Source organism: Dermacentor variabilis, chromosome 2 (genome assembly GCF_050947875.1).
Source record: "Dermacentor variabilis isolate Ectoservices chromosome 2, ASM5094787v1, whole genome shotgun sequence".
Lineage (NCBI taxonomy): Eukaryota > Metazoa > Arthropoda > Arachnida > Ixodida > Ixodidae > Dermacentor > Dermacentor variabilis.
In genome coordinates this window covers 143,135,300-143,152,347 of record NC_134569.1, presented here as the reverse complement: position 1 = coordinate 143,152,347, position 17,048 = coordinate 143,135,300, and the positions used below count along the sequence as shown (strand labels likewise).

Here is a 17,048-nt window from a genome sequence, read left to right as displayed (position 1 = left end):
CATATATACATGGAATCAGTGCGAAAGAGAAAATGCCTCAAGCAGCTACTTATCAGATAGCTTTGGAATATATGCACGAAAAATACGCAGCCGCAACGCACATTTTCACAGATGGCTCTACAACTCCACATCGTTCATCATGCGGACTTTTTGTTCCCTCTAGAGGGCACCGATTCTCGTTTCGTCTTGAGCGAGCGACATCATCTACTTCAGCGGAGCTATATGGCATTAAGGAGGCCCTTGTTTATGTACTTCGACAGCAGCCGCCAAAGACATGGATGATTTTCACAGACTCAAAAGCAGCCCTACAAAGTATGTGGAACATGCACAAGCGTTGCAATAATCAACCAGCAGCATTTGACACTGCTTATCTTCACCACAGGGCTAAGATTGCTGGGCATTGCATGAAGTTCCAGTGGATACCTGGCCATGCCGGCATTTCTGGAAATGAAAGAGCGGACGAAGCTGCCAGAAATGGACTCCAGTACCGCAAGTTCAAAAGAACATTTTTTACAAAAGCCGACGCTTCAAACATGGCAAAAAATATTCCTATCAAGAAAAAGACCGCATCTTCAATCTGCCGCTTCACCAAGATAACCTCCTGCGTTACATTGACTCAGAAATGAGACCGAAAATTCCACGACCACTTCCTCGACACTTAGAGACATTGTACCATCGTCTTCGACTGAACGTGGCATACACGAACAATTATCTGTACCGCATAGGACTTACCACTAACCCATACTGTGATAACTGTCGCAACTTAGAGACAATTGAGCACATATTACTAGAATGCCCCGCGTACCACGACGAGAGACAATTTTTTGAGCACCAACTGGACATGATTTGCCACGAACCGTTAACGTTACCGAGTATCTTAGGTCCAATGCCCGGCCCTTCAAAACAGCGACGGGTTTTGGATTTATTGTTCAAATACCTGACAGAAATTGATCTAATAGGAAGGCTTTAAAAATTGCACACTTCCCATACAAAAGCCTAAATTTACCCGCCATGTCACCTGTAAATATTAGTATCAGGTCCACTCGGACATTTGATATTTATTTTTATCCTCTTTTTCTCCCAGTCTCTTCTGGAATCCTTTAATCCCATATCCCATTCCTATACAGAGTAGCATGCCAGCGGTTATGTACGCGCCGGCAAAATTCTCTCTTTTTCTAATAAAGAGCTCTCTCTCTCTCTCTGAACGAAAATATGGAATAACTCGAAAGCAATATTTTTTTGTAACTTGTTTGGAAAGTAACTAGCGTATGTAATGCGGTCTTGACTGGTTGCCAGGATGATCTCGTTTTGTTGTCGCAACTTGCCCGGATGTACTCGTTGGAGTGCCCGGATAACGGCTCTGGCATTTGTCTCAAGGTCACTTGAAGGTCGCAGCCAACGGCAGCTAAAAGCATTTCATGCTTAAAATAAATTGAAGGGGCACTTGTTATCCCTACGTGGATGAATGCGAAAGCATTGCGACCACCGCGCGATGCCTGTGCTCGTTCAGTCCTTTTAACTCCGCCCTAATTAACACCAAAATCTTGGGTCCGAATCCCACCAAAGGTCGAAAGTACGACTTCCAACAAAGGTCGCGGGTTCGAGTGCGTTAATTAACTGTGTCTTTATTAACACCAATGTCATGGGTTCTACTCCCACAAAAGGTCGAGGGTTCGACTCGCACCAGTGGTTGTGGGCTCGAGTGCCTTAATAAGTCCTACCTTAATAAACTGTGACCGAATACGCCTTAATTAACACCGAAGGTCGTGGCTTCGACTACTGCCGAAGGTCTAGGGTTCGCAGCGTTTTGGGACCATCGTGTGGTCACGCCAACGCCGGATTTTTCACCTCACGAGCCAATAATGGTTTCCCGTTCGTAAGTGGCTTCATCGTCATCGCCACGAATTAGAAGAAGAGCGGCAACATGGCGCTGCCTGGGAATGCCAGGGCGGGACAGCAACCCGATAGACCTAAGGATCCTCACGCCAGCACTCTGTTTTTCACTGCCCTCGCGCACGAGCAGCCGCCCGGACGAGGGAACGCGGCCGCGGCCGGTACTCGTGCCTCGGTTCCCACATTGGCGGCCGCAAGCCAGAACCAGCGCTACAGTAAGCGGCAGCATGACGACGTGCCTAGGCCGACGGGGACGCCGGAACAACGCAGAGCGGCGTTCACGACTCGAAGCGTTCAGCCGAGCGGCGCACTTCCCCATACTCTTGAGAAAACAGGTGAGTGTGCGTTGTCGCCTACGCAGAGACAGCGAGGCCTAGCAGCAGCGGTAACGAGTGGGAGAAAATGCCTTTATTTAGAAAACATGGCTGCGTTTTATGCTCCAGGTGATGTCAATATGCTTACGGACGCGGCGTCCATACGCAGCAGCATGCTGCGTATGAACGTCGTTTCGAGTTGTTGCGTGTCGTTCCGAGCTCGTACAGGCCAGTTACTGTAACGCCGGTGATACATAGAATGACAGTGCAAGTCATAAAATGAGGACTGTCTAGTGGGCGAAAAAAAAGATGGACTGGGGGAACTAGGGAATGGATTCGGACTATGCAGACGCCTAGAGGATAATATTGTCACAAGCTGTCATGAACCACGCCTGCCGCGCAGACAACCAGATGAAAGAAGGAAGAGAACGACGTTAGCCAAGCTGCCGCGAGACCGCTCTTCAACAACCGCGCCTATCAACCAGATTCATCTGGTTCTGCATTAAAACACCTCGTGTGTAACATTTGGTGGAGCTGTGCGGGGTAACTCCCACGACCTACAACGGAGCCACCAGCACAAGAGCTACGCCGAAGCCGTCGCCTCGCCGGACTTTCGCCGTCGCGCTCAGTCATGGCCACAGAGCAAAATACCCTCACCAGCAGTGCCTCGGCGAGCCCAGTCCCTATCCAGCACTACCGAGAGCCACGCACGTTCTTGGCGAAGGCAGAGGAAGATGTGGATGAGTGGCTAACCCATTACGAAAGGGTAAGCCAACACAATAACTGGAACGCTGCCAGTCAGCTTAGGAACGTTGTTTTCTTCTTGGCCGGCACGGCGTTGGTATGGTATGACAACCACGCGGACATGCTAACTACATGGACACGCTTCGTCGAGGAGATCAAAAAGTGTTTCGGTGACTCGGACGCAAAGAGGAAACGTGCGGAACTCACATTAGCCCAGAGAGCTCAGGTACCCGGCGAGACTTGCACTACCTACATCGAAGAAATTTTGAAGCTGTGCCGCACCGTCAACCCTCAAATGACAGAGGAAGATAAAGTGGGGCACGTGGTAAAAGGAATTGCGGAAGACGTGTACAACTTCCTCATTGGTAAAGAGAATGTGCACACTGTATCAGAACTGATACGGCACTGCCGTACGTTCGAGGCGCTGAAGACTCGCCGAATTACACCAAAGTTTGGACGGCTGGCCAATGTAACGACTGTAGCAAGTCTTGACACGAGTCCTCCGCTCCCAGACCTTTCGTCCGCCATCCGGCAGATAGTCCGCGAGGAGCTCCAGCGACATGACGAACAGGCACGTTATACGGCGCCATGTTGCAGCTCCTCCGTTTTCCGACACACTCTTTGGGAACCCCCTTCAGCTATTTGGAACCACTCGGTGAACGTCGCGGATCTTAACGGCTCCAGAGACGAACCGAATTACATTACGACTGAACCACCACGCACTGATTCGCCCCCTCAACGTTTTGATCCACGCCCACGCAACTTTCGTCCACGAAGACTCACCGTTACCTACGACTTTCAAGGGGAAGAGCCTCGTTACCCTCAACCGATGTCTTCGGCAGAATACTTCAATCCGCATTCTGAAGTTCGCCCTTCGCCAGTGTGTTACTGCTGCGGCATGCCTGGCCATATAGCTAGGTACTGTAGCCGACGCCGAGCATCAAACTACGGATCGTCAGCGTCGACTATGCGGTCTAGTGGTCGTACACTGCGCACTCAGTGGCCAGGAGACTCCACTTCAGGAAGCCACTTTCGAGAGGACCGATGCACCGCCCAGGAGACCTACTTTGGAGAAGAAAGAACCCGGAACCGCTACCGCTCTCCTGCCTCCGACCGTACTCTGACGCCACCACCAGCCTTCCGAGCCTCCCTATCACCATCCCCTCGGCCGCGATTCACGTCACCATCGCCTCGGAGCCGTTTCGTGTCGCCCCTGCCGGGAAACTAGCCAGCGCGGTCGATGGAGGTGAGGTCCCTGGAAAATGTGTGCTGCTGACTCAACTGCCTCCAACTATTTTCATGCTAAAGAATAAGGTTCATGTACTGATTGATGGGGTCTCTACAATGGCTTTAGTCGACACGGGAGCAACTGTCTCGGTCTTGAGTGTGGGGTTTAAAGGCCTTCTGGGACGAAAGGTTATGTTTCGTTGGGACCAGTGCACAAGTTTCCGTGGAGTCAGTGGTGAAGCATTATACCCAGTTGGTGTGTGTAACGTGGATGTGTCTTTGGGTGGGAAAGTTTTTAATGCAGAGTTTACTGTTCTTCGTCGCTCCTCGCATGACGTGATTCTGGGGATTGACTTTTTGCAATTGTGTGGTGCGAATGTTGACTGCCGGACGGGAGAACTCAGTGTCGACACCAGTGTTTCACCTGTGCTCTTTGAAGGTGAAGCTTTCCCGGAGAGTGTGTTGTGCGTGTCTGAGGATACAGTTGTGCCCGCCTTATCCGCGATGCGTGTTGCCGTCGCCTGTTCATCTCCGACTCCTATCTCGTTCGATGCTGCAATGGAGCCTGTACATCGGAACTGCCTCAAGAAAAACGTGTTAGTTCCGCACTGCGTGGTCTCAGTGACCAATGGATGCGCGGGGCTGTGGGCGCTAAACTGTTCCACTGAAGCGGCAGGGCTACCTCAAGCCCTAAAGATTGCCACGTTTCAGGAAGACTCGCCCGTATCGGTGGCAGTACTTGCAGAGCTCCCCGATGGAGGAACAACCAGTGTTACGAGCCCCGGGAGCTCGAATATACTTTCTAAGATTGATAAGTCACTCAGCGATAACGAGCGTCGAGTTTTGATGGCCCTGCTTACGAAACATACCTCGGTATTCGACTTTGCGCAGCACGATGGACCGCCATCAGTTCCTGCCTCCAGAACTCGTCACCGCATCAACACAGGAGCCGCCAAGCCAATCCGACAAAAACCCTATCGTGTATCCCCATCAGAACGCAAGATAATCAGCGATCAGGTCCAAGAAATGCTATGCAAAGGCGTCATTCGAGAATCATCTAGTCCTTGGGCAGCCCCCGTGATATCGGTGAAGAAGAAAGACGGTACGTGGTGGTTCTGTGTTGATTACCGTCGCCTAAACGCCGTTACTAAGAAAGATGTATATCCGCTCCCACGAATTGACGACGCCATCGACTGTCTCTTCGCGGCATCTTACTTCTCCTCAATCGATTTACGGTCAGGTTACTGGCAAATTCCTATACACAAGGACGACCGAGAAAAGACAGCATTTTTAACACCCGACGGCCTATTCGAGTTTAACGTGATGCCTTTCGGGTTGTGTAACGCGCCCGCAACGTTCGAAAGGTTGCGATATTACGCGGCTTAAAATGGGAAGTTTGCATGTGCTACTTAGACGACGTTGTGATCTTCGGGCGAACTTTTAGTGAGCACAACAAACGTTTGGATTTGGTCTTGAACTGCTTGGAGAAAGCGAGTCTTGTGCTCAATTCAAAGAAATGCCGTTTTGGGGAACGACAAACTCTTGTGCTAGGCCATCTGGTCGCTAAAGAAGGCATCCGACGAGATCCACAAAAGATTGCGGCTGTAGAAGCATTTAGAGTACCCAACTCTGTCAAGCAGTTAAGAAGTTTCTTGGGCTTGTGCTCCTATTTTCGCCGATTCATTCCCCGGTTTGCTGACATGGCTCATCCCCTTACACGCCTTCTCCAAAAAGGCGTTCCTTTTGAGTGGACTGCAGATTGCGACTCATCGTTTCGCCAGCTCAAGTTTCTGTTGACATCCCAACCAATTCTTCGCCACTTTGATCCTTCATCACCAACTGAGATTCACAGCGATGCCAGCGGCGTAGGCATCGGTGCTGTGCCAGTTCAGCGTGTTGGGGACAGTGAGCACGTGATCTCTTACGCTAGCCGGTCCTTGAGCCGCTCCGAGCGCAAATACACAGTCACCGAACAAGAGTGTCTGGCGGTCATCTTCGCCGTGCAGCGGTTTCGTTCGTATCTCTATGGGCACCCCTTCACTGTGATAACAGATCATCATTCGCTATGCTGGCTTGTGAATCTGCGGGATCCCTCAGGACGACTAGCGCGCTGGGCCCTCTGTCTACAGGAATACGACTTCGTTATTTGCTACAAAAGTGGCCGGCGGCATGCTGACGCTGACTGTCTCTCTCGGATGCCACTTCAAACAACTGAATGTGATGCAGACAATTTTAATGAATACATCGCTTTTGTGTCCCCGGAATTTCCGGATATGGGTACCGTCATATCCGAGCAGCACAAGGACGAGAGCTTACAACCGCTCTTCGCGGCAGCACAGGAGTCACCTGCAGGCAGTCGCTTTCGCCTACGGGATGGTGGCACGCTGTATAAGAAGAGCTACTCGACCACCGGTGCACGCTACCTTTTAGTTGTCCCCAAGAACCTTCGCCACCAAGTATTACACGCCATGCACGATGACCCAACTTCCGGTCATCTTGGTTCCACACGTACACTCTACCGAGCTCAAGAACGTTTTTACTGGCCTAAGATGCGGAAAGATATCGAACGGTACGTCGCCAGCTGCTCTCAATGCCAGCGCTACAAGCGTCCGCCACAAGCGCCACATGGCCTGCTTTAACCAGTTCCCCCTTCTAGCGTGCCCTTTGAGCAATTGGTATAGATCTTCTGGGCCCTTTCCCGCGATCCTCCAAGGGTAATCGTCGGGTTATCGTTGGCGTAGATCACCTTACCCGCTATTGTGAGACCGCCGCATTGCCATCGGCCACAGCTACAGAAGTTTCTATCTTCTTGCTGGCTAACGTTATACTCCGACATGGACCTCCTCGCATAGTAATCAGCGATCGTGGGCGACAGTTTACCGCGGACGTGGTTGAAGAAACCCTTCGTCTGTGTTCATGTAGCTTCCACCATTCTACGCCCTACCATCCACAAACTAATGGTCTGGTCGAGCGCACAAACAGAACGCTTGCCAACATGCTATCCATGTACGTCGATTCAGCACACAAGAATTGGGACAGTATCTTGCCTTTCATTACCTATGCCTTCAATACCGCGAGACACGAGTCCACTGGTTACTCACCATTTTTCCTTCTGTATGGTCGTCCGCCGCGCTACACCCTCGACACCATATTTCCCTACTTCGCTCATGACAACGAATCAATTGATGAGATCCTATGTCGAGCAGAATAAGCGTGACGCCCCGCTAGGCTACGCACCCTAGCATCGCAGGACCGGTGCAAGATACGCTATGACGGGCGTCACCGCCACGTTTACTTCGATCCTGGTGACCTTGTGTGGCTCTGGACGCCGTTGCGGAAGCGTGGCTTGTGCCAGAAGTTTCTCGCCCACTACGTCGGCCCTTACGTTCTGGAGCGCCTCATCAAAGTAAACTACCGCATTGCGCGTCTCACGAGCAGTGGACGACGCTCGGCCAAGGCTGAAGTGACACACGTCGCACGTCTGAGGCGTTACAACCCACGAGATGACTGACTCGCCCGGCGGGCTTCGTCTGCCAGCGGGGAAATGTCACAAGCTGTCATGAACCACGCCTGCCGCGCAGACAACCAGATGAAAGAAGGAAGAGAACGACGTTAGCCAAGCTGCCGCGAGACCGCTCTTCAACAACCGCGCCTATCAACCAGATTGATCTGGTTCTGCATTAAAACACCTCGTGTGTAACAATATGTTTGTACTAAGCCACTGCGTAGAGATTTCAGTTGCTCAGAATAGGCCTTTACGGATAGCATTTCTAGATATTAAGGGAGCCTACGACAGCGTAGACAGGAAATTGTTATGGGATATTCTCAAGCATAAATGCATAAGTGACAATTTCGTGGAGCTGCCGAGGGCTATACATGTATGGGGACAACCAAGTTCAAATTGCATGAGAAGGGTGAAAATATAATGAAATGGTCGAAATTCACCAAGGGCTGAAACAGGGATGCCCTCCATCTCAATTGTTTGCGCTTTATGTTAAGAGCATAGGGAGAACACTGGAAAGCAGTGATTTAGGGTTTTATTTATCCTTCATGCGCAATGTGCAAATGGTGCAACAGAAGGTGCCCGGATTGATGTATATGAATGACGTAGTGCTACTAGCGGACAATTCAAGATATTTACAAACAATTGGAGATATCTGTGGCAATGTAGCGACAAATCTAGGCGATGAGGGTAGCACAGAGAAATCGGGAATTATGACATTCATTCATTCATTCATTCATTCATTCATTCATTCATTCATTAAAAACGCTTTTCGAACCCAAAGGCAGTACAGAAAGGAGTGGTAAAAATGGCAATATGGTGCAGCTAACAACAAAATATTACAAGGCATCTTGTGAAGCGATCTTGAACTGGTGCTCATCAGCTATGGTTTCGATATGTAGAGGGAAGGTGGTTCCGTGCGACGCTTGTTCTAGGAATATAACAGTCGTAACACAATTTTGTTCGACAAGAAGGTAGACCCACCTTGAAGAGATGATCGGTCCTTGAACATATATAATGAGGTGGACAAAAGAGGAAGTCCTTCAAATCACTGTTATAGTAACAGATTTTGTGAAAAAGATTAAGGCGAGATGACTTTCGACGCAGCGAAAGGTCAGGCCAGTTTAGACAAGTTTAGGGTTGAAGGTACGAGTGAATGAACATACGAGTAATTAATAATAATAATAATAATAATAATAATAATAATAATAATAATAATAATAATAATAATAATAATAATAATAATAATAATAATAATAATAATAATAATAATAATTTTTTTATGTCCACTGCTGGACGAGGGCTTCTCCCTGCGTTCTCCGATTACCCCTGTCTGCGCCAACCGATTCCAAACAGCGCCCGCGAATTTCCTAATTTCATCGCCCCACCTAGTCTTCTGCCGTCCTCGACTGCGCATTCATTCTCTTTGCACCCATTAAGTATACGTTAAAGCGACACTAATAGCGAGCGACTAATAGTCTGATATAGTATTCGCTCATAAAGCTATGATTAATTTCGTCGTTACAGGTTGATTGCCAGGAGAAAAAAAATGAAGGTCGAACATTTACACTTTGAATTTCGAGCCGAAACAGCGTGGGTGCCTCAGTGTGACGTCGCGAATATTGAAGAGCATCATCTCGCGTTCGGGCTCTCGGGGCGCTAAGAAAGTTCTTGAGACTTGTTCAGTTCAATCTTCGGACCTTCTTGAGTACAGCGTAGCCTAGCTTTCCGATATAAATTTCTGGCTTATATCAAGCGTCATGTCACGGTAAGACTGACTATTTTTGGTACTGTAGAAAAGAAATTCGCTATTACAGCTCAAATAATCTTTCTCTTCAGTGTCCCTGTCGCATGCAGTCGTTGGTATGAAGTTGATAGAAAAATACTAAGCCTATCCCACGTGAGTCTGAATGCTGATCAAAGTTCTTCCACTGAACTTTTGTGTATTAACCTCCTTGTGCTTTTCAACTGCAGCTTTCGCGTTCACCAGTTCAAATTCAGAAACCGTATCCGCCGCGGTGACTCTGTGGCTATGGCGTCCTGCTGCTGTGCTCGAGGTGGCGGGTTCGATCACCGGCCGCTGCTGCCGCATTCCTGTGAGGATGGAATGCGAGAAACGCTTGTGCGTTTATATTTAAATGTGCGTTAAACGAACCCAGGTGACCAAAATTATTCCGGTTCCCTCCGCTGCGTTGTACCTCACTGCGCAGTTTCTGGGGTGCTAGATCCCACAAGTCGGTTCTTTGAGAAGCGTTGTATGCGCAGAAATTTATAAAAGACAATTCTTCGTTATCTCGCGCAGTTTCACTTACCCCTCTAACGATTCTCAGCTCCGCTTGCCGGAAAGCCGGTGGCTGCGACAACCGAGGGCCTCCCCAACTCGGCTTCAGCTGCGCCCGTTCGCCACGAGGAGAGGCCGCCTACCATGCGACTCGCAACCGGCGGCGTCCAGGCGGTCGGGGGCCACGAAGAAGACGCCCCCGAGGGCGCCGTGGCATGCGTGTTCGTCTGCATGTGCTTCGTGGTCTTCGCAATCGCCGGGCTGCTCGTCTACGTCTACCGGAGCCTGTCGACTGGGCCACCGGAAATAGAGCCGTATACGTACGAGGCAACGACGTTGACGGCGACGAAGCCGTCCGTGGACTCCGAGACGCGCGAACACGAACGCGGCGCCACTGGAATACCACTAATACCGCTTGGGAGAAGACGTGCCACCGCACTAGCTTCGCCAGGTCCCAAGGCACGTGGTCGCGGAGCCTCGGAGAGCGCCGGAACCACCAGCGCCCTCGTCGGAACCGACGATGCGCAGGAAAGAAGCGACGTAGGATCGCGAAGAGGCAGGAGACACGGCTGCACTTCCGGCCCCGGCGACGACGACGACGCCTGGTGAAGATCGGCTTCCTTTGGAGCCGGTCGTGTTTGGGGCGCCGGCGAACGACGCGCCTAGTTCGAATGGGAGCTATGGGGACCGCCGACGGGACGGAAAGGGTCATTTAGAGCACCGAGGCTTAAGACGGCGTGTCGGTTGAACAGCCTTTACGCGTGGACTCGCCTGAAATTGTAGAAACGCGCTTTTTTGCTGTATATACATCTACGCTGTAATGAGAGTTTGTGTGATGGTGTGTTAGCCGGAAGGCTTTCACTCGCTCAACAATGTATAGCGTGCTTCCTTACGTACTTTCTCGTGTTCTTTGTCTACTATGGCCGCCGGGATTAAATTTGTTGCACATTTGGTCCAATTTCGTATCTTATCGCGCACGTTTGGCTGTTTGAAATATTCGGTAGAAAAAGCATTTACGAATAATGACTATACAATTGAAGATCGAATTGAATGAGACGATATTCGGTTCGTTATTATAAAAATTATCATATTCGCACGCTCATACTTTTTTAATGACTTCGCTCGATTTGGTCAGAGCCCAGAAGTAAGGCATACGCCACCTATCTTCGCGGAAACAAGGCCGGTGTATATGTAATGCTTGATCTTGCTCGATCCCGTATCTTATCCGATAATGCAAAGGGAATGTCATTCTGATCACTCACGAACCGCAAAAAAGAAACGCATCACTATATTAATACTGACAGTGAGCTTGCCTCTCTCCGGTGGCTCTGGCACCGAGCGGCTTGTGCGACGTGTGGGTAAAGCGGGGAAGAGCCTGGCTGGCTCAAAAGGACTCGGGAAACAGTCGACAGTGGCTCTCTTTCGTCGCAGCTGCGCCCTCGCTGTTCGTGCTCGGCATTCTGGAGTACCATTTAGAAATTTCCGCGCCACTTTTGTCGCCGTCTGTCAAACCATCACTCGAACTGTTTTAATCGTATAAATGAAGGGTAGACATTGATGATACATTTAATCGGTGCGGCAAAATATTAGTGCACAAATCGATTACCCATTCAACAATGTGACCATCCATAGCACCCCGTGATTTGCGTATAGGCTTTTTACATTTCCCAGAAAACCATTGAAAAGAGTCGCACAGTGCTAAATATATTTACCTTGAAACTGCAAGTTTCATTTAGCTAATGTGTGAAGGTGATATTTTTTGTACTCAATATAACAGTGGCCGACAGACATTTGAACCACTTTAAAGGTTTAGTTTTATGAGATCTTCCATATATGTGCCTATGAGGTACAGATGATTATATGTTACTCCATTGTGCCTTTCCTTGAAACAGCATAATAAACTTCTGCTCCTTATTGGCATCATTTTCTGCAAAAGAGGCCTCATCTGTAGGCGGCCGTTACCTTCGGCAGCCCCACTTGTTTGCTGTCTGCCATTGGTATATTTGCATTGCCTTCATGCCTAATAGCCCTTACAAATATTTATTGAGAATGCATTGAAATTTAATTGGTCAATGTTGAATATAGTAGTGAAAAGTGTTTGAGTGTTCGTTGGGATATCATTGAGTTCAGTGTTGAGTGCTCATGAATATTGGCCACTGAAATTTTATTGAAAGACGTTTGGGTGTCTCAAACTTGAATTATTGATAACTTACCATTGACGCTCCATTGTCCTTAGACCGTGGTGTTCGTTTTATTGAATACTTTTTGGGTTATATTGATGGTGCATCGAAATGATGTGGTAGTTTGGTTGACCTGTTGTTGAGTGTTTATTGACACAGCAGCGAAAAGTACATTGTGACCCACTTGAGAAGGCATGGAGATTTCAAAATTCGCTACTGAAATAGGATTGATATTTCGTTGGGCTAGTTGTTCTTATTCATTTCATTTTTAAATTGCTTTGTATTCACAATTGCATGCCCCGGTGCGTGCTCATAACTTTCCCTAACACAAACAAAAGCAAAAGAGAGACTGATATATTTCGGGTAGCTTTATCTGAACTAAAGATGCGTGCACATGAAAATTATTACAGTACATAAGGCACAACAACATTGAACTTTGAGGCACATGTTAGTACCTAACGCGCCCTTAACGGTGTAAACAGATCTGAAAAAGAAAACTACACATTTAAACTCAATCAGAACACTCATTGTAGTCTTGACTTGTGAATTAAGTTTATTTATAGGAGGCAAAGTGACTCAAAAGGCAGGGCTTAAGCATACCTTTGTAACAATAGCTTTAAACACATGAACTCTTGAAGCTGGCTTGCATGTGTGAACGCACAAAATACATCTGAATACGTTAAAGTAAAATGTTTTACGCACCAACACATCACGAAGAGTTACGGCTGCCTGTGAAAAAGCAAAATAACAAATAGACTGGAAATAAATGACTTCACGTAGATATATAAAACATGTAGCACACGGTTTTCACCACAATTAAAATCTAATGTACTAAAGTAGGCCTGTCTGTTGATTTGAGCTTCTCGTCCTCGAGGTGTATAGATATTTTCATGTTGCCCAATTCTATAAAATAAGATCGTTCACCTTTACTTAGCTACTAATTGACGAGACTTCATTTAGAAAGTTGTCGGGCATAGTGAGAAACACCTGAATCATGTGTTTCTGATGAGGCAGATTTGATTTCTTCACAAATAAACATCTACAGATTTTATGTGCTGAATGCAGCTTATATCACTGGCAAAAGTCAAGAACTAACTGCGCACCATTTAATTTCTAAAGTTAATGTGGGGTACAGAAGAGTTTATTGGTGGCATTTCTTCAATTTTGTGAGCTTACCTTCATCCAATTTTTCTGGACTTGCACAAAGCTCATGAAAGCACTTTTTGGGGTGCTTTTTCACCATACCCAGCAATTCAGTGGTATTCTGTCAATAAAGAGAGAAGGCAAGGCTAGCTAATATTTCGAATAGTATAAGTAAGAGAAAAAATACTTATTTAGTACAGAAAAGGGGTAATAGCACCCAGCTAACACAATTCCCAACAGCCAAATAAATGGTCACCTGCACTTGCAGCATCAAGTAGCCTAGAAATAGTCATTAAAAAGTACGAGAAAAGGTTCCAATGACTGGGCACCGAGAATGGTGACCATAGTGAAAAATGCCAAATAAATACGTATAACAAAACACAATTTACTAACTTTCGCTGGTACAATATAAATAAAATGCCACCAGAAATTCGCGCCATAACATACGTAAAACTTGAATAAAAACTGGGACAAAGCAGTAACCGAAAGACGGAGGGAGCTACAGCGCCCATGTTGAAAAAAAATTAGAACGAAAGTTATGTACACGCATATTTAAGCTCACGACAATTTTTTCTCTAATATATACAAAAAGAACACATGCACTTACGGCAGAAAAAAGTTCCTGCGCCTTGAGAATGCAGCACAGTACAAAGCAGCGTCATGAGAACCGAAAAGTAGAGCTTTGTGTGTTTAAAACTATGAATGCTTTCATACCTACAAACAGGTATGTGACATGTCATACCTTGAATGGAGGAAATTGATAAATTTTCGACACCAATAAAGTTACCATCACTCTTATTGGCTGCCTCAGGAGACTCATTGAAGTTGAAAAATGCACATCAATTTTAAAAACAAACAGATCAGACCTTCTAGCGTTCTTGCAGAAATAAGCAATGCAGAACAAACAATTCTATGGACACTTCGGCACTTTGGTGTACATACACGTTTGACAAACTACCCAAACAGAGACGAGAAGGATGAATTAAGATAGGAACACACACGAACGCTGACTTATTCACGAACGCCTTTATTCGTGAAGACAAAAATTTTAAACACTCTGGCCAACTTCACAAAGAAAAAGCCGTGCATGCGCGGCAAGAACAGACATGTTCTTGCCGACAGAAAGAAAGGCATGTCCTGCAGAATTTTTTTAAATTATGGGGTTTTACGTGCCGAAACCACTTTCTGATTATGAGGCACGCCGTAGTGGAGGACTCCGGAAATTTAGATCACCTGGGGTTCTTTAACGTGCACGTAAATTGAAGCACACGGGTGTTTTCGCATTTCGCCCCCATCGAAATGCGGCCGCTGTGGCCGGGATTCGATCCCGCGACCTAATGCTCAGCAGCCCAACACCATAGCCACTGAGCAACCACGGCGGGTTGTCCTGTAGAATCAACATGTGTGTCAAACACGAACGAGAAACACATCAAAACAAAGATTTGTCCTATAAGCGATAATACTTAACGAGAAATGCTGCAGCAACTGTTTCCCACTAAGGGTCACAGAAATCTTGCTTATGCATTTGCCTTCTTTTTGATCAATAAATAATGCTTCCATAATTCCTCTTGTGTTCTGGCTTTGTGATGAAACAATCGTTCTTTTTCTGCCCTTTACAGCAGAGAAAAATTTTTGCAAATTTGCAAATCACAAATACCAGAATGCCAGAGGAATTACGGAAGCATTATTTATTGATCACCAACCAAACAAATGCATAAGCAAGTTATTTGTGGCCCTTATTGGAAAAGAGTTGCAATTTTCGAAAGTATTTCTTGTTAGCTAGTATCACTTATAGGACAAATCTTGTAAGGTTTCGTTTTTGCCGCACGTTTATTCCGCATGACATGGCTTTTCCATTTTTATTGTCGCACGTGGCTGTTTCTACGCACCACGATGTTTGTTTCACAGCGGTGAAAAAATATTCTCGGCTCTCTCGCAGAACCAAAGACCACGCGACAGTGCACAACCGATTACCAAGGAGATATCGAATCTTTGGGTAGAAGTTCAGCAGCAGGAAAGACCTAAAGATACGCCGAGAGCGATCGATGCGCGCGTGAGCGTGCCTGTACGAGTGAGAACCTGTACCGTTTCTTTGACGCTTATTAGTATCCGCTCCCGCATGCCTCCGATCATCCCGCGTGATCTTGTGTGGAGCGCGTCGCGTACACGCCTTTGCACGCATTGTGCAGTAGCGCATGCGCAGTGAGCTTCATGCACGTGTCCTTTCTCCTCGCGCAAACGGTGCTCCAATGCGGCGCTTAGCTTCAGGCGCCAGCCGCGACAGTGCTGGCGCTCCTTTCGCTTCTGCAGGCAACGCACATTCGGACCAGCTCAAACAGGCAGCAGAGAACGGTGGCGTGTTTCGGTCATCGCATATATTGAAAGTGTACAGTGCGCCTTCAACCGCAACACCCCAGACGCTTACTGAGGTAGTTATGGCAGTGATAGGCGACAAGGCAAGCCCGTCTGCGGCTGTGTTCTTTTGCGACGTCACCACCACGCCTTCGTTCATTTGCGAACTGTATCCGTGTACAGTCACCGCGAGTCTTGCCCTCCTCCAACCCGGGACGCACTCGCCGGCCTGCCGCTTATGTGACGGCTCCCGCGCCGATTACACTCACGTCTCAATTCTAATAATATTTGGGGTTTTACGTGCCAAAACCACGTTCTGATTATGAGGCACGCCGTAGTGGAGGACTCCGGAAATTTTGACCACCTGGGGTTCTTTAACGTGCACCTAAATCTAAGCACACGGGTGTTTTCGCATTTCGCCCCCATCGAAATGCGGCCGCCGTGGCCGGGATTCGATCCCGCGACCTCGTGCTCAGCAGCCCAACACCATAGCCACACGTCTTAATTCTCTTGCGCGGCACACTTGCACCTGCCTCTTGGCACCTAACCAGTCCACAGCACTGGGAGGCTGCTTTGTCCAGCACCGAGCCGGATCTCCAACTTCGGCTGGTGAACTGGGCGGAGGACGTCGCGAATAGGCATGGCCTGGACGCCGCGACCGGAAGCCGGAAGGCCGCCCACGACGCTGCATTTTAATTTTCTTTTTACTTTTGCCCTTCTCATCAATAAACGTTTTTCACCACCACCGCGCGGCAGCACGACACATCAGCTGACTATTCCCCGCATATCCCGAAAAGGCGAGGTATATTTTGCGGCACATCGCATCGTTAGCTGCAAGACAAATCGAGGCGTGCCTAAGCACTACGGCACAAAATGCAATTACAGTAATCGTATTGTATACGATGACCCACTACAGATAAAAAAAAAGTAATTCTGGTGTCCTACGTGCCAAAACCACGATCTTATTATGAGGCAGACCGTGGTCAGGACTCCGTGGTAATTCTGACTTCCTGGAAATTTTTCACGTGCACACAACGCGTAATGCAAGAGCGTTTTTGCATTTCCCCCTCTGGAATGCGGCGGCCACAGCAGCGATCAACCCACGACCTCAAGCTTGGCAGCGCATTGCCATATAGCTACTGGAATATTGCGACAGGTGGTAGTATCGATTAAGCAATCTGCCAATACATTAGGCTCTATGGGAACCGGGTGGGCAATATTCGTCGCAACCATATTTTAACTATTCATACATTTTAACTGGCATGCGTTAACGAGGCCTTTCTCCCATTTTATTGCCTCTATCAAGAAACAGTATACTTCAAGGCCAGCCATGCATGAAAGATCTAAGACAGAATGGAAGAAAAACTAATACCTACCTCCATGCCTTGCATTAGAAACGTTGTGGATTACTG

General features: G+C 47.8%; 1 protein-coding gene across 3 annotated transcripts in view; it reads left to right on the top strand.

Moving 5' to 3' along the window:
- The first annotated feature begins 1,916 nt into the window (after positions 1–1,916).
- LOC142572799 (uncharacterized) overlaps positions 1,917–17,048 on the top strand; it is an 87,134-nt gene continuing 72,002 nt past the window's right edge. For all 3 annotated transcript variants that reach the window (XM_075682163.1, XM_075682164.1, XM_075682161.1), the window contains exon 1: positions 1,917–2,228. The gene's annotated coding sequence lies outside the window, so the exon portion shown is untranslated. The remainder of the gene's footprint in view (positions 2,229–17,048) is intronic.